The sequence below is a fragment of the Gossypium raimondii genome, chromosome 8, assembly GCF_025698545.1.
Source record: "Gossypium raimondii isolate GPD5lz chromosome 8, ASM2569854v1, whole genome shotgun sequence".
Classification (NCBI taxonomy): Eukaryota; Viridiplantae; Streptophyta; class Magnoliopsida; order Malvales; family Malvaceae; genus Gossypium; species Gossypium raimondii.
In genome coordinates, this window is record NC_068572.1 from 35,155,352 (window position 1) to 35,170,793 (window position 15,442).

The 15,442-nt window shown below is 33.9% G+C and overlaps 1 non-coding gene across 1 annotated transcript; it reads left to right on the plus strand.

Moving 5' to 3' along the window:
- Window positions 1-9,452: 9,452 nt before the first annotated feature.
- LOC128032331 (small nucleolar RNA R71) lies at window positions 9,453-9,559 on the plus strand. The gene has a single exon (XR_008188458.1). It is a non-coding gene; the product is annotated as a small nucleolar RNA R71 (small nucleolar RNA).
- Window positions 9,560-15,442: the final 5,883 nt, after the last annotated feature.

Here is a 15,442-nt window from a genome sequence, read left to right on the forward strand (position 1 = left end):
TTCAAGAGGTGAAATCGACCAAGGAATAGGGGAAGAAAATGAAGAACAATGGAAGGGAATGAAGAGAGAAAAATGAGAGAGAAGTAAAGAAATGAATAGGTTTGAGACATGTTTGAACTGAGCAGCCAAAGTGGGTATTCATAGGTTGATAAGGCTGCTAAAATAGCCAAAATCAGCAGCCAAAGACTCCCCCCATGGCCGGCCACACATGTGGCATGTTTAAAGATTTCAAACATGCTATTTTTAGGTAGGGGCAAATCTTGAAAGGCATGAATAGTGGAGGGGTTTGAATGCAAATTGAAGAAGTCTTCAAGGGTCATTTTGCAAGCCAAATAATCGGCCAAACAAGCTGAATAGGTCAGCATGTGGGACGGTTTTGGGCTACCCAGTGCTCGGTTGGATCGGTTCAACTCAACTGGGCCCCTTTTTGTAATTAATTAATAATAATTTATTTAACCCAAATTAAATTGGATTAAAATTAAAATTAATTATATTATGAATTAATACACACAATTTGGACCGTCTTAGGCTGACAAATTAATTTGCCTTGATGCTTCAAAATTACTTTTCGATTTTGTGCTTCTAGTAATGTTTGCCGACCCGTTTTTCGTCCTTTGTGCAAATCTATCGAAAACAATCAAAATTAATCAAAATTTGATATAAAATTAATTAAAATTCAACATGATCATAATTTGAGTGCAATTTAATTATTTTATAATTATTATATATTTTTCGACAAGAATATTACTGAAACTGCTTGAATTTGAGTTAAAAAAGGCATGAAAAAGTGTGTATATTTTCGTGTTTCCACACCCTCAAACTTAATTCATTGCTCGTCCTGATTAATGCACAAATTAGAAAAGAATTTCTCAGAAACTCCTTTGAAAAATTCCTTCAGAACAACATTCTTCCCAAAGTTATGATTTTAGTATACTTATGCTCAAGAACAAGAATTTTGAGATTTACACTACTTCAATATACATATCATTCAAATTAATCTCAATTATTCTTATGATAGAAAAAATAGACTAAATGCTTCCAAATAAAGACATTTTAAATCCCTACCAATTTGGTTTATTCCCTTATCCAAGATTAAGCTGCAATCATTAAGCTTAACTTATGCCTTCATATGTTGAACATAGCAATTTCTCAGCAATTTCTCTCCACTAATGTAGGTAGCATAGAAACTTGAATCAATAGGTCTTTAAAAATGTTGTAACGTGGCTAGGCTAGGGGTAGGTAAAAGATAGATAAATTTAGGCTAAAAAACCCTAGACTCAGCTTGAATTGGACCTTTAAAATAATTACCTTCAATACACCAACTTGTTTTGCTTTCACATTCTCTTTTGTACATCTATTTTCTTTCAAGTACATATGCTCTTCTCTTTTTCTTTAACGAGCATTTTGTTGTATATACTACAAATTTTTTGAGCATTTGATACTTATTTTCAACTCCCCCAAACTTATTTTCAAATAACATTCTGAATAGCACCGAGTCTAGTGTTTGGGACAATTTAAAGATAATTAAGAGAAAAGTGATGGCTAAATATTGCAAGGGTTTAAATAAAATTAGGCCATATAGTCTCAAAGTTGGTTTCAAGGAATAAAAATTCATCAAGGTTGGCTTGAAAGGTTCAAACGGTCCAAATAAAAGTTGCCTAAATCATTTTCAACATTCCATGCTTCCTAGGATTTCGCCTCAAGAAACTACTAAGTTAATTCTAGAGACTTAAACTTTCATGCATGCCTAACTTTCCTAAGGAACTAAAAATTTTATGGTATGATTTGCATGCTTTATTAAAAATACATGTATGTCATATTTCAGTTAACATAACAATTATTGAAATAATCAAACTTTATTCATACTGAAGTTTAGCATACTTAACAAAATTTCAAATTCTTGAACAAAATATAACCTAACCATAACTGAAACAAAAATTTATTCTGAGTGGAAATAATTTCAATTTTTCAGTCCCCCTACTTAAGATGAACAATAACCTCATTGTTAAAAGTGAATAGATACTATACACCAGGTAGGATTCTAAAAAAGAGGAGGTGAGTCAATTTAATTGCTTAAGTACCAAACTCTCTCTAAATCCAATCCTAGACATGTATATATCTATTGCCACACTTTGTACTTTGCAACTTGTTCATTTTTATTTATGATTTTCACCTCTTGTTTTATTATGCAAAATAAAAAATCCTAATAAAACCTAATCTTATTAAATAACCTAAGAACATAAATAAAATAAAGTCAAGATCCCCCTTTTTATTTATTTGTAGATCCCTCCGAATTTGACTCATCTTTTGCTCCATCGTCTTTGTTTTTGCATTAATCGCTTCATTACCTCTTCGATAGTGGACTCCATGGTTCAAATATGACATCTGGAAACTCAAGCACAAAAATAAATGGGTCATTGTATATTTTAGTAAGAGTGCTTCTCATTGAGCCATCTCGTATTTTTGAATATCTCCAGTAAGCTTGTTGCTGCCACAACAAATGTTGCATTATGTCCATCAACTTTGACAGCTCATTTCGAAGATCTAGGCGAGGTGATTGAGTCCTGAACATTGAAGTTGCGACATCAAGTTCGGTTACTGGTTCCATTGGTTCTACCTTACCAGGGATTTTAGCTGACTGCATTGGTTCGATCTCTATGGGATCTTCGTCTTCTTCTTTGGGATCCCCGCTTTCTTTAACTCGTTGCTGCAAAACATGGTCTCTGGCTATTCGGTAGAGTTCTCAATCTGTAATTGTGTCCTGACTATAACTTATCTTCTTTACGTTTGCAAGAATTTTAGCTTTCAAGCACAAAAGTGTTATCGTAAAGGGAAAGTAAGCTGGGACCATACGTCTAGCGGCACAATTCCGCATTTCTCTTAGGATGATTTTTCCCACATCAATGGTTTTTCCAATTAAAATCGAGTATAATAAGACCATTCACTCTAATGAAATTGTAGTCCCATGTGAAATGGGCATAAGGCTGAATCGAATGAAAGAGAACCATACCTTCGCTAGTGGTGTCAAATATTCTCTACGACAAGTGTAAATTCCTTGCTTTGATATAGTCTACTTAGAAACTAGAACTGTAAGTTCCTCGAGAATTTCTTGCAGATTTTCAAACTCAATATTGCTCATTAAGGAAGAATACTCGTCGTCTTCGAAATAAGGTAATTCAAAGAATTCATTAAGAGTGTTTGAGGTTATTGGTACCTTGATTCCACAAACAGAAACTTCTGTCAATTCTCTTAAAGTTAAATTCGCGTAAAATTCACGAACTAACTCCTTATCTGCACTAGGTCTTTTCTCACAAAATAACTCCGAATTGAGAGCTTTAGCAATTTGTCAAATGCGAACCATTAAATCAATATAGTTGCCTTCTTTCAGTGTAAAGCCTTTTTCTAGGTGCATCTATTGATTCTTGAAAACACTTTCGTATCTCGCTTTGGCTTCTTCACAGTGGAATTTGTTTTGTGATTCATCAATTTGAGTAGAGGCACGAGTTCTTTTGTGAGGCATGATTAACTTGATCATAAGATAGAACAAATATTTTCTCAAAAGTTTAATTAGTATAAAATATTAATAATTCAATAATTTTAAAAAATTAAAAAATTAAATAAAATTGAAATTTAGGAGAAAAATTTGTTTTACCACATTTTTATAGAAGTTAAGAGCTCAAAGAAAATAAATATACAGCAAAAGAGGTTGGTTTAGGGATGGTTGTAGGGTGTCTTGATGGGGTGGTGCGATAGGCAAGAGTGAGTAGCAAGGCAGCAACAGTGCAGTAAGCGTGGCTTGGCGCGATGGAGGTAGCCACAATGTGCGGATCCTTGCGTGAGCAGTAGGGCATGCGTGTACCATGCGAATGCGGGAGAGTGGGCAACAGGCAGTTGCGTCAGAACAGGCCTGGCGAGTTGCTAAGTGCACGAGCTGGTGCGGAGGCTGCTGGACATAGACATGTGGGCAGTCAATGACGTAAAGGAGGTCTTTGGGCTATTAGGCGCACGGTGTGCGTGTGGTAATGTATTAGTGTCGAAGGTGGGTGTTAGTGTGGCTAGGTTGAGGTGATGTGAAAAAGTGGAAAAGGTGGGTAAAATTTATAGTGAAGGGAGTAGGAGTTTAATTAGAATTCTTAGAATAAATTAATAATTAATATAATGCAAATTAAATTATTATTTGCTATTAATTTATTAAAATAAAAACTTATTAACTAAAATATGATCAAATTTAAACTAATCCTAATTCTATGCAGAGTTGATAATAATTAATATATATTATAATAAATATAATTCTATACTAGTTATTATCATCTTATTTATTAAATTAAATTAAAACATTTATTCTAGATGCCTTTTGAAAATATTTACGAAAGACATATCTAGTTTTAATATTTACAAAAGAACAACCAAATTTTGAAAATAGTTCAATTAAGTACCTAGACTTAAAGAAAATTTGAAATTGAGTTGCAATTAAAACTTGGATCAAAATTGATCCTTTTATTTGAAACACTAAAAATTTAATTTTCCATTTAGGGAATAATTTCTCGAAAAATCATGTTAAAATCAATTCCTAGGAAATATTGAAGGGTCACAAGCGGTCCCGCTTAAGTTCCAATCTCCTAGAAAGAATTTATTTAAACATACTAATCTCGAAAATACACCCTAAATCATTTATTCAAAAAGAAAAACAAGAAAAATTAAATATCTGATAAAATGAACGAGATTTGATCCCGTTCAATTTTATCCCCTCAATAATGTTTTAAGCGCTGAGCATTGACTCGATAATTACCTCCCTTACTTTGAAGTTCGAAAAATCCATATGGATAAACTTGGTGAATCGTAAATGGACTGGACCAACGTGATTTTAACTTACTTGGAAAAAGCTTTAATCTGGAATTGAATAACAATACTTGCTGTCATGCTTCAAATTCTCGAACTCGAATGTGCTTGTTATGCCATCTCTTAAGTCTTTCCTTGAGTAATTTGGCATTCTCGTATAAGAACATTCAAAATTATTCTAACTCGTTGAGTTGGAGCATCAGTTTCTCTTTAGCAAGCTTAAGATCCAAGTTGAGTTGTTGGAGAGCCCAGTAAGCTTTGTGCTCTAACTCCAAAGGTAGATGGCAGGCTTTCCCAAAGACCAACCTATAGGGTGACATCCCTAAAGGTGTCTTGTATGCTATCCTATAGGCCCATAAAGCATCGCCTAATATTTTGGACCAATCTCGTCGGTTCAGACAAACTACCTTTTTGAGTATGCCTTTGATCTCTTTGTTTGCCAGTTCAGCTTGCCCATTCGTCTACGAATGGTAAGCTGTGGCAACCTTGTGCTTCACTCCATGTTTGTCGAGTAACCATTTCAACCACTTGTTCACAAAATGGGACCCTTCATCACTGATGATAGCTTTTGGGATTCCAAACCTTATGAACACATGCTTCTGCAAAACCTTCATCACAACCTTAGCATCATTCGTCATATATTCCTCAGCCTCAACCCACTTAGACACGTAGTCTACTACTACTAATATGTACTTGTGACCAAAAGATGGATGGAATGGACCAAGAAAGTCAATATCCTAAACATCGAATAATTCTACCTCAATGATGTTTGTTCAGGGCATCTCATTTCTGTTGGTGATGTTTCCAACCCTTTGACATCAATCACAACTCTTTACGTAAGTATATACATATTCGAATAGTGTTGGCCAAAAGAATCCAGCTTGCAATACTTTGGTCGCAGTACGTGTACCTCTAAAGTGTCCCCCACTCGGAGCTAAGTGACAATAATATAGAATCTTATGTACTTCATCTTTTTCCATGCATCTTCTGATCATTTGATCTACATACTTTTTAAACAAGTATGGTTCTTCACATCGTGAAGAAACTTTTTCTTTTGATGATACATCTTATCAATCGGCATCAAACCACAAGATAAATAGTTAACAATATCAACAAACCAATGAGTATTATGCCTGAATGGGTATAAGTGGAGAATTCCCTTTTTGTGGCTCCAATCTAGACAAGTGGTCTGCTACTTGGTTTTCTACTCCCTTTCAATCTTGAATTTCTAGATCGAAATCTTGAAGTAAAAGTACCCATTGGACCAGTCTCGGGTTAGCGTCTTTCTTGGCAAGTAAATACTTAACTGCCAAATGGTCCGTATAGACAATCACTTTGGTAACTATAAGATAGGCTCGAAACTTGTCAAAACCAAACACAATAGAAATTAACTCTTTCTCTGTTACCGTATAATTTAGTTGAGCTCTTGTCAGAGTCTGACTTGTGTAGTAGATGGGATGAAAAACTTTGTTCCTTCGCTGGCCCATGACAGCTCCTATTGCGAAGTCACTTGCATCACACGTCAATTCAAATGGAAAATCCTAGTCCGGTGTGACCATTATGGGTGCTGAAACTAATCGACTCTTCAAATGTTTGGAATCTCTTAAGCGCTCCTCATCAAATTTGAACGTTGTGTCCTTCTCTAATAATTTGCATAAGGCTTTAGCAATTTTGGAGAAGTCTTTGATAAATCTTTGATAGAAACAAGCCTGGCCCAAAAAGCCCCTAACACTCTTTACAGATGTTTGAGGTGGGAGTTTCTCAATAAGGTCTACCTTTGCTTTGTCTACCTCAATTCCATATCTCATTATCCGATGCCCTAGAATAATATCTTATCATACCATGAAATGACACTTTTCCCAGTTGAGTACAAGGTTTGTTTCTTCGCATCGCCTTAGTACATTGGCTAGATTGGCTAGGTAATTATCATATACATATCCAAATATTGAAAAATCATCCATAAAGACTTCCAAGTATTTCTCAACCATATCAGTAAAAATAGACATCGTACATCTTTGAAATGTAGCAGGTGCATTACATAAACCAAATGGCATGCGTCTAAATGCAAATGTACTTACGGGCATGTGAATGCTGTCATGTTAATCTTCTGGTGCTACTGTAATCTGATTATAACCTGAGTATCCATCGAGAAAACTGTAATAGTCTCACTCTGCTAGTCTATCTAGCATCTGATCCAAAAAAGGCAAAGGAAGTGATCTTTCCTAGCCGCTTTGCTCAACTTCTGATAATCGATGCAAATTCTCCATCCTATAACCGTTCTAGTCGATATCAACTCATTATTCTTGTTTTCAATGACCGTAATAACTCCTTTCTTTGGCACACACTGGACTGGACTTACCCACGAACTGTTTGATATGGGGTAAATTATACCTGCATCTAACCACTTGATTATTTTTTTCTTTACCATGTCCTTCATGATGGGGTTCAGTCTTTGTTGACCATCAATCATCCCTTTTTCGCCATCTTCCAGGATGATCTTTTGCATGCATACAAATAGACTAATGCCGTGAATATCAACTATGGTCCGTCCGATAGCCTTTTTGAATTGTTTCAATACTAGAATGAGTTTCTCTTCTTTCTCAACGGTTAACTCCATTGAAATAATCACATGCAAAGTAAAAGCGTTATATAAATAAACATATTTTAAATGTGAGGGAAGTACCGTCAGTTCTAATTTAGGTGGCTCTTCGATTGACGCTTTTGGTTGGGCATAATCCCTATTCTCTAACTCCAAAGATTCAAAGCGGGATTATGGATTAAGTCCTCTTTGATTAGCTTCTGGCAACGCTACATATTCATCCTCTTCTTCATCACTTGGAGGGTCTGATGTCAAAATTTGTTCCAATGGGTCCTCAACATAGTTGAGTTCCTTTTCCATGATTAATTCCTTTAAATCGGACTTTGCAAAACAATCATCAATTGTGTCAGGAAATTGCATAGATTTAAAAACATTAAATGTTACCTGGTCGTCCTGAACACGTATAGTAAGCTCACCCTTCTGCACATCAATAAGGGTCCTTCCAGTTGCTAGGAAAGGCCTTCCTAGGATGATTGACATTTCTTTGTCTGCTTCAAAGTCTAGAATACAAAACTTAGCAGGAAAAATAAATTTGTCTATACGTACCAATACGTCATTGATTTTTCCTTCTGGATGTGCTAAGGATAGATCTGTTAATTGAAGCGTAACCGTAATAGGTCTAACTTCACCTATTCCCAACTTCCTAAATATTGACATGAGCATCAAGTTGATACTCGCACCCAAATCACATAGTGCCTTACCATAATATGTTACTTCAATGTTGCAAGGTACGGTAAAACATCCAGGATCCTTCAACTTTGGGAGTAGTTTATCTTGAAGATATGCACTGCATTCCTTTGTCAAGGCTACCGTATCAAATTATCCAAGTCTTCATTTTTTTTACAGGATATCCTTCATGAGTTTGACATAGTTCGGTATTTGTTCAAATGCTTCAACCAACGGGATGTTGATATGAAGTTCCTTGAGTACGTCTAGGAACTTCTTGAATTGAACTTCCTGTTTCTACTTCTAAAGTCTTTGAGGGTAGGGTGGTGGAGGCTTCTTTATTGGAACTGGTTGATTCATCTACTGTGACAATTTTACATCTAACAAAGTTGTTAGTTTATCAGAATTGATTGGTTCAGAAATTACCTTATTGGGCTTTGCAGATTTTGGTTTCGATGAAACTGAAATTTCAACACTCGGTTGAACTTCCTCTGAGTCTTGAGCATCAACTGGCTTCTCTTCAATTTTGATAGTGTTGGGCTCTAATGTCTTTTCTCTTCTCAATGTCAACGCTTTACAATGCTCCTTCCTTGGATTCCTCAAATTCTTCATATCACTAGGTAAAGCACCTTATGGTCGGTTTCTCAGTTCAGTTGCAAGCTGACCCATTTGGTTTTCTAGGTTTTTCAATGTAGCTGCTTGGCTTTGGATTAAGGCATCATTCTTGGCTATGTATGCCTTCAACAAGTTTTCTAAGCCATTTGATGGTTCAACTTAAGGTTGTATATGAACTTGTTGGGAAAAAATAGGTGGCTGGGTCGGTCTAGGTTGGGCATATGTGTTACTGGGTCCAGCTTCTTGGTTACTCTAGGAGAAATTTGGGTGGTTTTGCCACAATGGGTTATAGCAATTGGATTGTAGTCCTTGCCTTCTTCGGTTTTGGTTTTGGTTACCCATGTAATACACGGATTCTGGGTTCGATGGACATTCTTCAAACAGATGTCCTTCCCCACAATAGACACAAGCTACATTTTCAAATTGATTCGGTGGTTGTGCTGCAAAACTATTAAACCCATTAGTGGTAAATTTTTTAAGCATTAAGGAAATCAAGGATACCTAAGATGCGAGTGAAGTGAGAACGTCTACTTTATGTATTCCAGCGACTCATCTTCCTGACATTGCTCGATTGGTTGGCCATTGATAATTGTTATTGAAAATCCTTTTGATGATTTCATAAGCCTCATTATAAGAATTAGAAATGAGAGTACCATTAGCAGATGCGTCCACTACCATCCTCGTGTGAGCATTGAGACCATTATAAGATGTCTCCGGTTGGATGCAATGTGAGATTCCATGATGAGGGCACTTTTGTAATAATTCTTTGTACCTTTCCTATACCTCGTAAAAGGACTCATCATCCATTTGTTGGAAAGCAGTGATCTCGTTCCTCAACTTAGCATTCTTGCTAGGCGGTAAATACTTCATGAGGAATCTTTTTGCTAACTCTTGCTATGTGGAAATTGAATTTGGTGGCAATGAGTTCAACTAGCAAATATGGGAACAACTTCAATCGTAGTGCTTCTTCGGGTACAACGTTTAACTTGAAAGAATCGTTCACCTCCATGAATAGTCTTAAGTGCAAGTGAGGATCTGGTAGTGCATCTTCGGTAGGCATTCCATTGAATTGGCCCACTGTCTGAAGCATCTGGAACATGACTAGCTTTAGCTAAAATTGTTGTGCCTCGATTTCGAGTCTCCAAATACCAGGATTAAGATCATGAAATATTGGCACGACATACTGTCTTAGAGCTCTATCCCTATCATCAGCGATAAAAATAGGATTTTGAGCAGGGTTTGCTCCATTTCCTTGATCCAGACTTTCGAAGTTCATCTCTTCAGTCCTTCTCTGACTTGCTTGTCTTCTCCATTGTCGAAAAGTTCTTTCTATCTTAGGGTCTATAGGGAGTAAATCGATAATTCGATCAATAATCATAAACACCTAAAACAAACACATAAATAATTAATTAAGTTAAAATTGAACAGAAATACAAACCAAAATGCAAAATTAACAAATTCACAAATAATAACTTTTTAAAACAGTCCCCGACAATGGCACCAAAAACTTGGAACGACGAAAATGTGCAAGTGTACACAATCGCAACAAGTAATAAAGTGACAAGTAAATGTTCAGTTATCGTACCCACAAGGACTGTGAAAAGAATTATTTTTGAATGCAATTTTAAAAACACTTCGGTGGAGAAAAATATTTTGATTTGATTAGGTGATTAAAAACTAGAGTTTTAACTAAGTAAAATAAATAAAAAAAATAAAAGTTCTAATGCAATATTTCAAAAGATGATTTTAAACAAGATGACATAATTGTGCTAGATTAATTACATTTCTTAACATAGAATCATTAAACGAATGTTTCTCCAAATGGTGGTTGAAGGACTCTTTTTCAAGAGGTGAAATCGGGAAAGGAATAGGGGAAGAAAATGAAGAATAATGGAAGGGAATGAAGAGAGAAAAGAGAGAAGTGAAGAAATGAATGGGTTTGAGATATGCTTGAAGTGAGCAGCCAAGAGGGTATTCATAGGTTGAGAAGACTGCTAAAAATAGCCAAAATCAGCAGCCAAAGACTTCCCCCATGGCCGACCACACATGTAGCATGTTTGAAGATTTCAAACATGCTATTTTTAGGTAGGGGAAAATCTTGAAAGGCATGAATAGTGGAGGGGTTTGAATGCAAATTGAAGGATTCTTCAAGGGCCATTTTGCAAGCCAAATAATCAACCAAACAAGCTGATTGGGTCAGCATGTGGAATGGTTTTGGGCTGCCTAGAGCTCGGTTGGATTGGTTTTCTCGGTTCAGCTCAACTAGGACCCTTTTCATAAATAATTAGTAATAATTTATTTAACCCAAATTAAATTGGATTAAAATTAAAATTAATTATATTATGAATTAATACACATAATTTGGACCGTCTTAGGCTAAAAAATTAATTCACCTAGATGTTGAAAACTTGCTTCTTGGTTTTGTGCTTCTAGTAGTGTTTGCTGAGCCATTTTTCGTCCTTTGTATAAATCTGTCGAAAATAATTAAAATTAATCAAAATTTAATATAAAATGAATTAAAATTCAACATGTTCATAATTTGAGTGCAATTTAATTATTTTATAATTATTATATATTTTTGACAAGAATTTTACCGAAATTACATGAATTTGAGTTAAAAAGAACATGAAAAGGTGTGTATATTTTCATGTTTCCAAAGGTTCACCAGTGTTCTGGCAAACTGGGATCATCAATCAGTTGGATGAACTAAGGGTTTGCCAAGATTTTGGTAAGAGCGTGTTCACCAAGGTAGTTTCAGCAAGGGTGTTCATTGAGTTGCAATGTACACCAAACGGATTGGTAGGTGGGTTCGCCAGTTTCACTGCGAGTGAGGTTCACTAATGTGTTGGTGAGCTAGGGGTTCGCCAGTCTGTTTGAAAAACTGAAGTTCGCCAGTTTGTTTGGTGAACTAGGTTCGCCAGGTAAGTTGGGAACTAGATTCGCTGGTCAAAGATGCAGTCTGACTCAAATTAGGAAAAGTGAATTAGTGTATCTTGGAATACTTTACGTGCAAGTAATGTCTTTCCTAAGTTAGATAAGGTATCCTAGGATATCTAGGACTCTTTGTAACACCCCCATACTCAACTTGATTGCTGAATCAAGGCATCAGGATGTCACATTCGTTGCCAAAGCAACTACCGAAAAATTCAGATCAATTTATCATATTATTTAATTAATACAGATCATTAACTCATTTTAGTAATAATTGAATTTACAATAGAACTAATTATGAGTTAAAGGAGCTCATTAAACCATCCAGAATTGATCAAAGGCCAAATTGTAAAGTATATAATTTTTTTTGAACTATCGTCGTGACATGGCGAACTTGTCATCGTGACGTCATCTCCATTTTCCTACAAGTTTCACACTTTATTTTTATTTATTTATTTATTTTATATCATTACTTGAACCATATTCAGATGTCATAACCACCACTTCATTTTACATATCATCTACTTACACCTATTTCTAATCTCAAGTCCTCATAAAAAATGATATTCAATCAAAGATAACAAAGTTTATAAAATTAACACAAATATTAAAGTTTTACAAATATGACCATTGAAGGACTTGCACTTTCGAAAGCAATTTACCCACTTTATGTATATTTCATATTTATTTCTAAATTGTGCCAATCGATTTAATGCTTCATAAAATTTTAACAAAGAATTCAATATCACATCAATTAACAATTATTCACTTATTATTTTATCAATTTGTTTAAACATACTCACATGTATTAATCATTCCATCACTTACAACCATTTGAAACATTTCAAATTAATCTACTATATATATTCATATATTTTCCTTCTCCTCCTCTCCATTCCATATCCTTTATGTATATATTTATTAGAATTTTTAGCTTTTATTATATAACATGCTTATATGTAACATTGTCTATAATTCCACTATTTACTTATGTGTTCATATCAAAGTCATCCACTTGAGTCATAGTCACTAAATTATTTATATCTTGAGTTATAAAATTTGAAATTAAGATCTGCTTGATGTTATTTAAACTAGACTTTCTTTTTACCATAAAAATTTCAAAATTTATAATTTAGCTAATTAGTACAGTAAATTCTTCAAATTTGTCCCTGTTCTGCTGCTTGACAGCTTCGACCTGTCTTTATTAAAAATTAATTGTCTCTTAGTACGGGGTTTGGATGATGTTTTTGTTTGTTTCTCTTGAAAATGTACTTATTAAGAATTTATAAATATAAATTTAACCCATAATAAATTTTTTTTACAATTTTTGATGATTTTCCAAGGTCAGAATAGGGGAACCCGAATCCATTCCGACCTTGTTTCACGAAAATTAATATATCTCAAACTATAAAATTCTGTTTCTTTCACCGTTTCTTCCATATGAAACTAGACTCAATAATATTTAATTAAATATTTAATTAAATTTATAAATAAATTTATATAATTTTTGGTGAATTTTCAAAGTTAAGTCACTGCTGTTGTCCAAACTGTTTTAATGAAAATACTTTATTTTCCACGGTTCTTTGCACTATCTTTCATTCAATCACACATAATTTTCATACTTTTGATTACTATACAATTTAGTCACTTATGTTTATGTGTAGATTCATATTGATTTATTCATCTTAGTACTTTTCACCATACAAATCACATTCTCTCTTACCAATTTAGTGTTTTAAGCCTCTATTCTTCATCAAATACTTTCTATTTCTAGTATTTAGATTAAATACATGTTTCATACGTCTCACTCAAAACATCTTTAACTCAATCTATTGAAATAAAAGTAGGTTTAGTATGAAACTTACCTCCTTTGTCAAGAATACCTTCATTTCTTCTTCATTTCCATGCATTTCTCATCTTCACCACTTTCCTTCCCTTTTTTTCTCTCTCATTTTCTCCACTTTCATGTACTATTTTCTTGCTTCTAAATTTGTGAACATATTCTTTAGAATCTCTACTTCATCTTCTCTCTTTAATATCTAAGGAAATTTTTAAAAATTTTGGGTAAAAAGGTAGGTTTTCATGGCAAAAGACTAAATTGTAAAGAAAAGAAAACTTCCTTTCTCACCCTTTCACTCACGTTGGAAGTATTATAAATTTCCTTCATCCTTCCTTTCTTTTTATACTACCATTTTCTGAATAAAATAATAATAAATATCTAAGTAAAATATTAATAAAATAATATTGAACTAATTAATTAATTAAAAAATCACCAAAATATCATTAACATCATCATTACATTCTAGAATTCTCCCTCTTACTAATTGACCATTTTGCCCTTTATGATCTTTCATAATTCCATCCTTGAATTATCGCTTAATTTGGTAAAATTGCAATTTAGTCCCTCACAATTCTTCACCTATTCAATTTGGTCCCTGCATGCCAATTCCATATCTTAGTAAATTGGATTGTTTTTACTTTTGGTCCTTCAACTTTCTCATTTTTACACTTCGATCCCTAAATTTTAAATATTTATACTTGAGCCAAAAACTTTTCACATATTTACGATTTAGGCTTTACTTTAAATCAATATACTAAAACCTACTTTTTAATTATGATTGTTATTATTATTATCATTTTAATACTCCTTAATATTCTCTTTCATCATCTTTATATAATTTTCTCATTTTCCGAATATCAATTATACATTATTCAATTTATTACTACTTTTATTATATATCAATTTTAGGGATGTTACATTTATACTTGTGCCATAATTTTTTTGCATATTTACAATTTAGTCCCTTCCTTAATACATCATGTCATGCTTTTTGATTTAACTCACTTTTGATATATTGCAACTTTCATTTTCTTTGATATTATACTTATTTTGCTAAGATTTTATCTCATATTACAACCAAGGGGGTTTTAAGGATGTTACACTCTTAGGTCTATAAACAAGACCCTTGATTCCGTGAAATTACTTACTAAATATTCTGTCATTAAAGTCTCTGTTCTAAGTATTGTTCGTAGAAATCCAGGTAATTCATTGTCTTGTTCGGGTTGATTGTCCTTAGATCTAGGTTCAAATGCTTGTGATAAATCTATATGTTTTGTTTAATTTTGTCTATTGAGAAGCAGCTGGACCATATTCTAGCAAGGACAAAGGCAAAGCCCAAATCGTTTAAGTTTTTCATTTCTGGTGAGTGATTAGGTTCCAATATGAGTATGCTAACTGCCATGTTTTTTAGTTTACTATGATATGTTTTTAAGAAAAATGTTTTCAAAATAAGTTTAAAGATAAGCTTTCTGAAAAGCTCTATTTTAAGCTATGAAAATCTATTTTCAAAACATGGTTTTGAAAAGATGATTTTAAAGCATAATTTTATGCGAGCCTTTGATTAAAAGAATGTTTTGAAAGGACAGTTTAAACTCTATTTTTGAAAAGCACATATGTGTGAGCTTTTTAAAGCAAATGTTTTAGCTCTGCTCTGTACGAGCTCTGTATTTGGCTCTACTTTGTGTGAACTTTTTGTTTAGCTTTACCTCAATGAGAGCTTTCTATTCTGTGAGCTCATTATGAGCCTTCCGATTGGTATACCAATAGTGTGAATATTCACCCATGTTAAGTCTCACTCTGTGTGTGCCTTTGAGAACATGAGCCTTTGTGAGCCTCACTCTGTGTGCTCTTTAAGAGCATGGGCCTTTGTGAGATTGTGATATGTCTCATTCTATGTGCTCTTTGTAAGCTAGATTGGATATAACTTATTCAGTGAGACATGTCTTATATTT